This window comes from Vicugna pacos, chromosome 2 (genome assembly GCF_048564905.1).
Source record: "Vicugna pacos chromosome 2, VicPac4, whole genome shotgun sequence".
Classification (NCBI taxonomy): Eukaryota; Metazoa; Chordata; class Mammalia; order Artiodactyla; family Camelidae; genus Vicugna; species Vicugna pacos.
This window is the reverse complement of record NC_132988.1, coordinates 10,957,606-10,967,617: the sequence shown is the minus strand read 5'-3', so window position 1 is coordinate 10,967,617 and position 10,012 is coordinate 10,957,606. Positions and strand designations below refer to the sequence as shown.

The 10,012-nt window shown below is 41.8% G+C and overlaps 1 long non-coding RNA gene across 1 annotated transcript in view; it reads left to right on the top strand.

The window, feature by feature from the left end:
- The first annotated feature begins 1,147 nt into the window (after nucleotides 1–1,147).
- The window catches only part of LOC116276592 (uncharacterized), a 38,737-nt gene continuing 29,872 nt past the window's right edge, over nucleotides 1,148–10,012 (top strand). The window contains exons 1-3 of the long non-coding RNA XR_012079487.1: nucleotides 1,148–1,289; nucleotides 1,555–1,624; nucleotides 7,281–7,405. This is a non-coding gene — a long non-coding RNA (uncharacterized lncRNA). The remainder of the gene's footprint in view (nucleotides 1,290–1,554; nucleotides 1,625–7,280; nucleotides 7,406–10,012) is intronic.

Here is a 10,012-nt window from a genome sequence, read left to right as displayed (position 1 = left end):
TGAGTCAATGTATGGCATGAGTATAAAGCTAATTTTTTAAAAGGGATTTACAACTTACTTTAATCATTTGCTTTAAAGAAGCCTCCTCTTCACCTGTTAATGAAAAGACTGAGGCTCTTAATCTTCTCATCAGCCACTGTGAAGTCAAAAACAATAGGGCAATGGATTATAAACTAATTCATAGATATCAAAGATGGAGATCTGGCAACACTTGAAAGATAGTTTATCAGAGTAAATAGTCAATGCCTCTGCCTCTGCATATTTCTTAACATTTGGAAGAAGCATATCCTGAATGAGAATCCGTAGGTAAGTACCTGGTGATAGCACTCAGTATGGCTGCATCCATTTTTGCCTGATCACCTTGTAAAATAAGTGAAACCTATTATTTCAGGAGAGCTTAGTTTTGCCCAGAGCTTGCAATGGTGAGAAGCATGAACAAGTCGTGAATTGTCTGTACATCAAAATGCCAGCAGCACAGTTAATTAGTTACTTTCACCTTGGTAACCTTAGAGAAGGAAAACTAAGCAGTAATTTTAAGCAGGCTGGACAGGATGGGAGGAGGATGAAGATGCCATCTGTGTTGCCATCTGTGCAGATGGAACATCTTGGTATTTATTGCCTGCCTACTCTGTGCAGCTTGGTTCCAGTCCTCATAGAACTTGCACTGGGCATGAAAAAGATCAAGAGTAACTGCTTTGCAAATCAAGTAAATAAATCTTACATTTGGCACAACAATTACTGAGTGTTTATATATTGCAGGCACTGGCTGTCTAAGCATTAGGACACAAAGGAAAAGGAAATATGGTTCCACCCACATATAACCATATAAATGAATGCAGTCAGTTCAAAAAAAACATGCTATTCTAGGTTCCCTGCCACCATGTGAGTTGACTGTGCATTGGTGTATGAGCCAGGCTCAACACACCTGATAAAAAAACGAAGCAGATGTTGCTTTTGACACAAAAAGCTCCATTGTGAGGCCCTGGCACCTGAGAACAGGTATGCCTCAGATCTGATTCAATTTTTGGAGGATGGCGTAAGGAAGCTGGAAATGCTTTTCCAGGGAGCTGTGCTGGTGACGCAGCCACCAGTCATCAATTCTCAAGAAACAAAGAGTCTTTGATTCCAGCGTCAGTCGCAGGTCCACACTTGTTGGTGCTCTTCAACTTAGTTTGCCCCAGACTAGTAGCTAGAGTTCATTGTCACTCTCTCTTCATTAACAGCAAGCAGAAGTTACTCCAGAGAGAGGAATGCTTGCCAGAGCAGAAGAAAAGAGAAGTTGGAAGCAGGTTATGTTTTTTGTTTGTTTTTTGTTTTTTTGTTTTTTTGCACTAAACGGAGTGGCAGAACAGTATGCTCCATGTAGTTCCACAAAATCTTCAAAAATAGAACGTCTAATGTGAGAGTAAAGAATTTACCAATTTGTATTCCAACTAAGCTAGAAGAGAAGTACTTGCTCGTAAAATCTCACACACCCCGATCATTTCCTGGCTTAAAGATAATATTTTTCAGGTTAATATCCATATTAATGGAGAACATGTTGAAACCTTTCAGGAAGATCTCACCTTTAGCCTGGACACATTGGCTCCACCAAACTTACCCAAAATAGATGATGACTCGAAAGGTATGTTCATTATCTCTATCTGGTATTTTCTGCCAAAGCAGTTATTCTCTCCATTTTTCATTATCTATTCTGTCTCCCAGTGTGTTTTTTGTGTGTCTATGAAGATGATATGACAAGTATGTAGCACACCATGGCAGGGAGTACTAGTGTGGTTTACCTGAGGTCAGGGCGTGGTAATGTCTCCCCAGAGGGGGAAGGAAAAGACTCCAGTTCTTGTCATACTCGAAAGAAAAGAATTCTGATCGGAGACAAAGGTGTGTAGTGAAAGAATGTTGTGACACAGCTCCAAGAATTCCTTTAAGGTGAAGGTTTTCTTTCAGCAGGCATCATTTCCTCTGGGATATCTTCATCCTTTTAATCACAATCACTTCTTCACTAATGTTGATAAGTTTGCCTTTACCAATTTTCTCTGGCTGCACATCTGGTCTTTCAAGTATTGACAGTGTCAGCATTCCTACTGTCAGCTCTCTCTTCTATAATTCCTTTACAGCTGATCTGAATTTTACTTCCCTGGTATCATACGTCCTTTCTTTGCTACACTTTCATCTTTCTTGGCCAGTTCTCTCTCTCTCAGTGATCTATTTTTATAAAATGCCCTGTGGATTTGTCACTGAGAGACAGGGAGGCAACACAACTGCACACTTTGGGTGTGTGCATGAACTGAATAATAATCTTGCAATTACATCCAGTTGATACATCTTGGTAACTGAAATTGGAACCATGCTGTCAGGGGACTGGTGAGTAAAAGTAGATTTATTCAGAAAGATGTACACTATACAGACCAAGTGCAGGCCATCTCAGAAGGCCAGGGAGGCCATGAGGTGTGTGTGGGGGGTGGTTAAAGTAAAAGTAGATACATAGAGTGCGGACCATCTCAGAAGGCAAGAAAGAGGGAGTGACCATGAGGTGAGGGGTTGTTGATTTTTATATCTAACAAGTGGGAGGATTATTCCAATTACTTTAGAAAAGAAGTGGGGATTCCCAGGAATTGGACCACCGCCCTCTCTTCAGCCTTTCATGGTTACCCTCTGAACTGTCATGGCGCCCGTGGGTATGTCATTAACCATGAGAGTACGTTATAATGTGTTTAATGAAAATCAAAGTCCACTGGAGGTTGACTCTCCTGCCATCTTGGGCCTCAAGGTCTATTGGGAGTTGACTTCTCTGCCATCTTGGTGCTAATTGCTGTGTCATTCCTTTAGTGGCTGTGCCCTGTCCCCTTCCTTCCTGTCTCAGTATTATAATGCACTTCTATGAATCGGTCTTTTGCTAAGAGCGCCCTTTATGGAAACTTCTTTTCTCTAATGTTCTATATGTATATATTTTTTGCTGTTTTATTTATTTATTTTTTTTTCATTTTACATTGTTTATAGAGTAATAGTCATTTTACAATGTTGTGTCAAATTCTAGTGTAGAGCACAATTTTTCAGTTATATATGAACACGTATATATTCATTGTCACTTTTTTTTTTTTCGCTATGAGCTACCACAAGATCTTGTATATATTTCCCTGTGCTATACAGTATAATCTGGTTTATCTATTCTGCATTTTAAAATCCCAGTCTGTCCCTTCCTACCCCCACCCCCTTGGCAACCACAAATTTGTATTCTATGTCAATGAGTCTGTTTCTGTTTTGTATTTCTATCTTGGGTTTTTTGGGCTTTTTTAGATTCTTCATATGAGCGATCTCATATGGTATTTTTCTTTCTCTTTCTGGCTTACTTCACTTAGAATGACATTCTCCAGGACCATCCATGTTGCTGCAAATGGCGTTATGTTGTCAGTTTTTGTGGCTGAGTAGTGTTCCATCATATAAGTATACCACATCTTCTTTATCCAGTCATCTGTTGATGGACATTTAGGTTGCTTCCATGTCTTGACTATTGTAAATAGTGCTGCTATGAACATTGGGGTGCAGGTGTCATTTTGAAGTAGGGTTCCTTCTGGATGTATGCTCAGGAGCGGGATTCCTGGGGCATACAATAAGTCTATTCCTAGTCTTTTGAGGAATCTCCATACTGTTTTCCACAGAGGCTTTCCTTGCTTCCCTCTCCCACTCTTAATGATTTAGATGTCTTCTTTTACAATTTTGTGTTTATTCTTTTTGTAATTCATGGCAGTTATCTTCTTTCCAGTTATGAGTTTCTCATTTTTGTAGCATCCTGCTTCTTCTCTATTTAGAGTAGACCTGTCAGTATTTCTTTTAGCATGGGTTTAGTGTTGCTAAACTCTTTTTAGTTTTTGCTTGTCTGTGAAGTTCTTTTTCTCTCCTTCTATTCTAAAGGATAGCCTTGCTGGATAGAGTATCCTAGGCTGCATCTTTTTTTTTCATTCAGGACTTTGAATATATCTTGCCACTCCCTTCTGGCCTGTAGTGTTTGTGTAGAGAAATCAGCAGAGAGCCTTATGGGGGTTCCCTTGTAACCCACTCTTTGTTTTTCTCTTGCTGCCTTTAGGATCATTTCTTTATCCTTGACTCTTGCCATCTTGATTATGATATGTCTTAGTGTGGGTCTGTTTGAGTTCTTCCTGTTTGGGACCCTCTGAGCCTCCTGTACTTGGATATCTGATTCTTTTAGGTTTGGGAAGTTTTCAGTCATGATTTCTTCAAATATTTTTTCAATCCCCTTTGTTCTTTCTTCCCCTTCTTGAACCCCTGTTATGCGTAGATTGGCACACTTTATATTATCCCATAGGTCCCTTATATTGTTTTCATTGTTTTTTTATTTGTTTTCCTCTCAGCTGTTCTGATTGGGTGCTTTCTGTTGTCCTGTCTTCTAGGTCACTTATTCGTTCCTCTGCATTATCTAGCCTGCTTTGTATAGCCCTTAGGTCAGATCTCATCTCAGCAAATGAGTTGACTAATTCTACTTGGTTCTTCTTTATAGCTTCTATTTCATTTTTGACATGTTTTATATCTCTAAACACTATTTCTTTTAGTTCCTTCAGTACTTTGTTCACTCCTTTTTTGAAATCTTGATCTAGTAGGTCATCAGTGTCTATTTCCTTGATCGTGCTGTCAGGGGATTTCTCTTGATCTTTTAATTGGGAGTGGTTCCTCTGCTTCTTCATATTGCTCATATCTCTCTGGCACTGTCGCTTAAGGAGTATCAGTTATCTAGTTCTCCTGCAGACGGTGTGCTCTTAATGATTTTATCAAGAGGTCTTTGTCTTCACCCTGTTTTGCGTACTCAGCTTGCTGTTTCCAGAGGCCCTCTGTTGGTGCCTTCGTCTGTGCTGCTCCCAGTGTCTGTGGGCTAGCAGATCGCGCCCTCTCCCAACACTGGGTTAGGTGCTGAGCTCTTACCCGGTGGGCGGGCATGCCACTCCCCCTCCCGATGCCGCAGTCAGATGCTGCACTCTGGCGAGGCAGGTGGGCTGATCGTGCCCCCCTCCCAGCACTGTGGTCAGGTGCTGCATGCCTGCCAGGAAGGCGGGGGGCCGCCTGCCCTCTCCCGGTGCAGGTCGCTCCGCTGCTCTGTGCAGCTGCCCTCTCTGCCTCTGGTGGGCGCTCCATAGGCGGCTCGGGAAAGACCATGAAATGGCCCCACCCCTGCTCCATGCCAAATCTCAGCTCCTTGTTTGTCTTGGTGGCTCAAGTTCTCTGAACAGAAAGATCCTATCGGCCTCGGGTTGTAAACAAATCTCAATCTTGCCTAGGAGGTTGTGGAGCCCCCTGGTGCAGATTCAGGTCTCGGCCCCGCCCCCGCCCGGGCGCTGCGCACAGGAGGAGATGGCCGCTGTGGCTGCGCCCTGCCTCTCTTCTTGCAAGAAGCACCAGTAATGGCGGCGCAGGTCTGAGGAGACAAAGGCTGTGGCGCCCCTCCCCCCAGGGCACATCAGGCGTGTTGCTTTGCTTTTTTTCGCAATTTATGGGGAACCAAGGTTGTTCTGCTCCGTATCCCCTCCCAGCCATGCCGTGCAGCCCCCTGCAGTCCCCCAGGGCCGCCTCAGTGCAGCCGTCCCAGTCCTCCGCCAGGCTCGGGCCACCTGGCCCGGCCCCAGCGGCCGGCTCATGTCTCGGGCTGGGTGTTGCGGGGACCCTTTGTGCCCATTTAACTCAGTTCTGTCGGTCAAGGGGTGCTCGGGACAGATCTGAGCCTCGGAGGCTCCCCCTCAGTCCCACTGGCCTCTCTGTTGGAGGGGGGAGACCCAGCGGACGAGCGCCAGTCCTCCTTTGCCGGTCCCGCACTGTTTTGCTTTTTCTTCTTTTTTCCTTTTCTCCTACCAGATTTTTGGCATCTTTGTCTTTCGAAGAGGCCAATGCTCTGTCGGAGTTCAGCAGGTGCCCTGGTTGGCTGAGTGGGCCCGTAGGTGTGAGTTTTGGTGCATTTGTGGGAGAGGGTGAGCTACAAGCGTCCTTCTACTCCCCATCTTGCTTCTCCCTCTAATGTTCTTTAAATAGGACAATACCTCATTATTATCATCATATTTCTGTTTTTCCTCATTCATACTTATTTCCTATGTATATTTTAAAGAATATCTTCTTATTCTTAAAACTCCTTTCTCCTTCTTTTCCTCTTCAGAAATTATTGGATCCTTTCCTTTTCTCCTTAGAATAACGTCCCTGGTTCTTTCTCCTTTTTAATCTCATAAAATGTCATTCATTCATCTCTTTCCTGAAATCCCAAGAATAGCCAGACTATTTTTTCAATAAATGGACTGTAAAAACCATTGTTCTATAGTAAAAACAATATATAAAAACCAGAGTGGACCTAAACCTCTATCGTCTAGTAAATTTGTAAGCTTAAAAGAACTCAAGTGTACAAACTCCTTTTAAAGGTACTCATGTCTGCTCTCTTATGAACACCCACTGCACTGATGCCCTGTCTCCACCTGGCAGGCCATCTGCGTAATGGCCATAGTTTATGTGTATGTGCCTCACCGTCACCCACTGCGGTTATTTGAGCTGTCTGAGCTGAAGTGACCTAAAGGAATGGTTTGGTCAATCTTCCATTCCTGATAATAAGAGAGAAGAGTTTGTATTGGCCAAAAATTGAGACATTTATACCTGCTAATTTTTACTCAGAAAAAAAGAATTTAGTCCCTACCATTCCCTAGAACATCAGTGGTGGGTGAGAATAGAGGAGTGAGCCTGATGGTCAAGGTTCTTGACCTCTAAAATTTAGAGTCTTTAGAAGTCAACATCCTAACATCCTTCATTTTCTGTTGTGTCAATCTTCTGTCTCTTCTTCGCAAGTTACAACTATACATCAAATGCTTAGTTTGGAAAAGTAAAGGAATGAAAGTAAATTTTCTTAGAATTTCTTAATACCCCTTGAGATAATTATAGTTGACAGGTAAAATAAAGAATGTCTTATAAAATATGAATTTCAGATAAACAATGAATAATTTTTAGTATAAATATGCCCCATGCAATATTTAGATATGCCCTAAATTAGACATACCTAAATCTGGCCACCCTGAATTAGAGAAACAGGACATCAACAAAACGGGGAGAATGACGTTCATCAGCAGGAGATTCACTCTGATGGCAACGATTTGTCAATGGTATCCCCTAGACCCCTCTGTCTCTCCCATCCCCACCTGACACACAGTATCCTCAGTGAATCAGAGTAAGATACTTCCAATTATCATCATCTTGATTGACATTCAGTACATGTGCTTGTTAATGTGATGTTTTATGTACAACAGGTGTCATAGCCCAGCTTCCCCTCTACTACTCACACCTGAAAAAAATTTCCAACTGCTCAAGCCATAGAAGATTACTTCCAGCATATTCTGCATAAAGAACAGCCTGAAGGGAATTCAGTACTAAGGTATGGTTCAACTTCAGTGACTGAATTACCACAACTATATTTGAGACTTACAAATATTTGAGGGCGTCGACTTTGAATTAGGAGATCAATAGTTTTATTTTGATTCTAGGGCTTTTATCTTTTGCCCACATTATGGGAGAAACAAAAAAGCAGAAGGCATGATCTTTATCCTTCAAAATGAATGGGCCATCTTACTAAATTGGCACTCTTTGTACATCTGTTAGATTGGCAAGATTTGGGGCATCTAGAGGTCAATACAGAACCCTTTGATACATGCTAAACTGGGTAGTCTAGATACTAACCCGGGCGATGGGAGAGAGCTGTGTGACGTCGGCGAGGGAAAAACTTGATGGCCCTTTAAATGCTGCTTCCGTTTCAGAATTTTAATACAATTGAATCATATGCCAGAGAATATTTATTCATGAAATGTAAATTTCTTTTGGTTGCTCACTCTAAGTGAAATGTAAATAGTCTACCTTTTTTAAAATTCAAAAGTTTTTAAATATATAAAAATATATTAAAATTATGAGATAGCATATACATGTTAAAACTCTGTATATTTATCGTTTGACTTGTTATGTTGTTTGCTTTAGTGATGATTAACATTTCCAATGAAAAATACACTATACAGTTTTTCTTTTAATTAGATGATGATTTCATTATTATTTAGCTTCTTTTCATTTTCTGATAGCTGACTTTTAGAAATTCATACATCTTAACAGTTTAATCTAAGACTAGAGGATTGGAATAAACAATCAGCAGATAATTTATTTACTGTCCAAAATCAGCCATCAAAATGTTCAAAGCTAAAGGTGGTATAATAGATGCTACTACTTCTATATAAATAATCTTTTCTGTAGCCTTGATTTTGGAATGTGGTCCTACCTAAAAACATTGCAAGTTTCCTTTCCTTTAGTTCGTTAACATTCTATGCCTGACTAAAAGCAACAGTGAGGCTCTACATTATTTTTGGCACTGCTTCACCCCCAAATTAAGCCAGTTGGCACTCCCTCACACTCTAGGTGGGTTTTATGAAGTGCTCTGGCTTACGTTTGATGTTTGAAAATGTCAAATCAGTAGCTGTTAGCGCCGGAACGCGCTGCTGCAGTTTGATAAACAACCTTTAGAAGGCAGAGCATTGCAGTTTTTGCAAGAGTTTTGGGAAGACAGGCAGGGACCAAAATCATCAGTGTTTTGAGTGAGAGGAGAGTTTAAATGGGCTGGGCTTGCAACTGAAGAGTCATGGGGCAAGGCTCAGCAGAGGACTGTGGTGCAGTAGACCCAGTCAGAACAGGGCGAAGCTGTTGGCAGGTTGAAACCTACCATCTTAGCCAAATAGGGAGGGCTGAGAACATTATCAGATGAGTTAGCAGCCTACCAAGAATTTCTTAAGGAACAGAAAACAGCCAGATAAGCAGAGGCTGAGGTCTAGCCTCGAGCTATTACTATTACTTCCTGTAAGCGGTTTCCATGAGCTCTATTAAACTTAGACCTTCTCTCTCTCTGGGCAGACACAAGCCTTCTATGTTCATATTTGTTGGACTCTGTTTGTTGGGACAGATCAGCAGCTATATTTTCACTCCCTAGCCCTGAGTCGTGTTTGTGCAGAAAAGCAGTGCTCTTCCCAGAGACCTGAGCAGGGCCTGTCTTCCAGGCTGAGTCCTCTGATTGCCTTTTTAGCCTCCTTTGTGGGGCTTTTACTCTGGCCTCTCCCCACCCCCACATCCCGGGCCAAGGGCCAGGCTTATAAAACCAGGCTTTGGATCAGGGCTTACACATACATTGCCTATAAAAATGTCTCTGAATCGGCAATAATTAATCTCCTGTGCAACTGTATGTGGCTCTGAAATGCTGTGTGTGCTTAGCAATTGCTCTAACTGGAAACAGATCTGTGGAGGTTGGTCAGGGATGGTATAAATATCCTCAGTCAGTGGGAGAAAAACATCTAGGAATATTTCTGTTACTGTCTCTTTAATAAAGCTTTTAAAACTACTGAACTCTGATCTTGGGTTTCTAAGTGTTACTGTATCCAGTGTGATTTGATTCCATTGTAATGTCAGGCCATCTAATGTCAGATAAGTGACTTTCAACTCAGGGCATTCAGAAATTCATGGGAGTGTTTTTTTTTTAAGTTATTACTACAATTTTATTTTATTTTTTAACACCTTTACTGTGGTTTGGTTCCTCTACGGTAAACTACACGTACTTCGGATGTACACTTTGATGAATTTTGATAGATGTATACGCCAATGAAACCACCACCACAATCAAGGTAGCTCACATTTCCGTCACTCCCCAAGAGGTGGAATTTTTCAAATTCCCAATTTATCCCTTCCCACCCAATGGGAGTGTCTTTTTGGGTTATCACAATGAGAGGGGAAACAATACTGGCACTGAGTGGACAGGAGCCAGTGATGCTAAACTTCCTGTAATACACAAGACAGTCCTGCAAAACCTGGAGGAACCTCACATAACATTCCCACAGCACACCAGTGGTTGACAACACTTGTAGTGCACTCTAGTTGACTCGCAGCTGCGTTCCCACTAGTTACTGTCGCAGACATTTTTGGTTCTCAGAACCACTCAGTTACTGCCGTAATTTCGCAT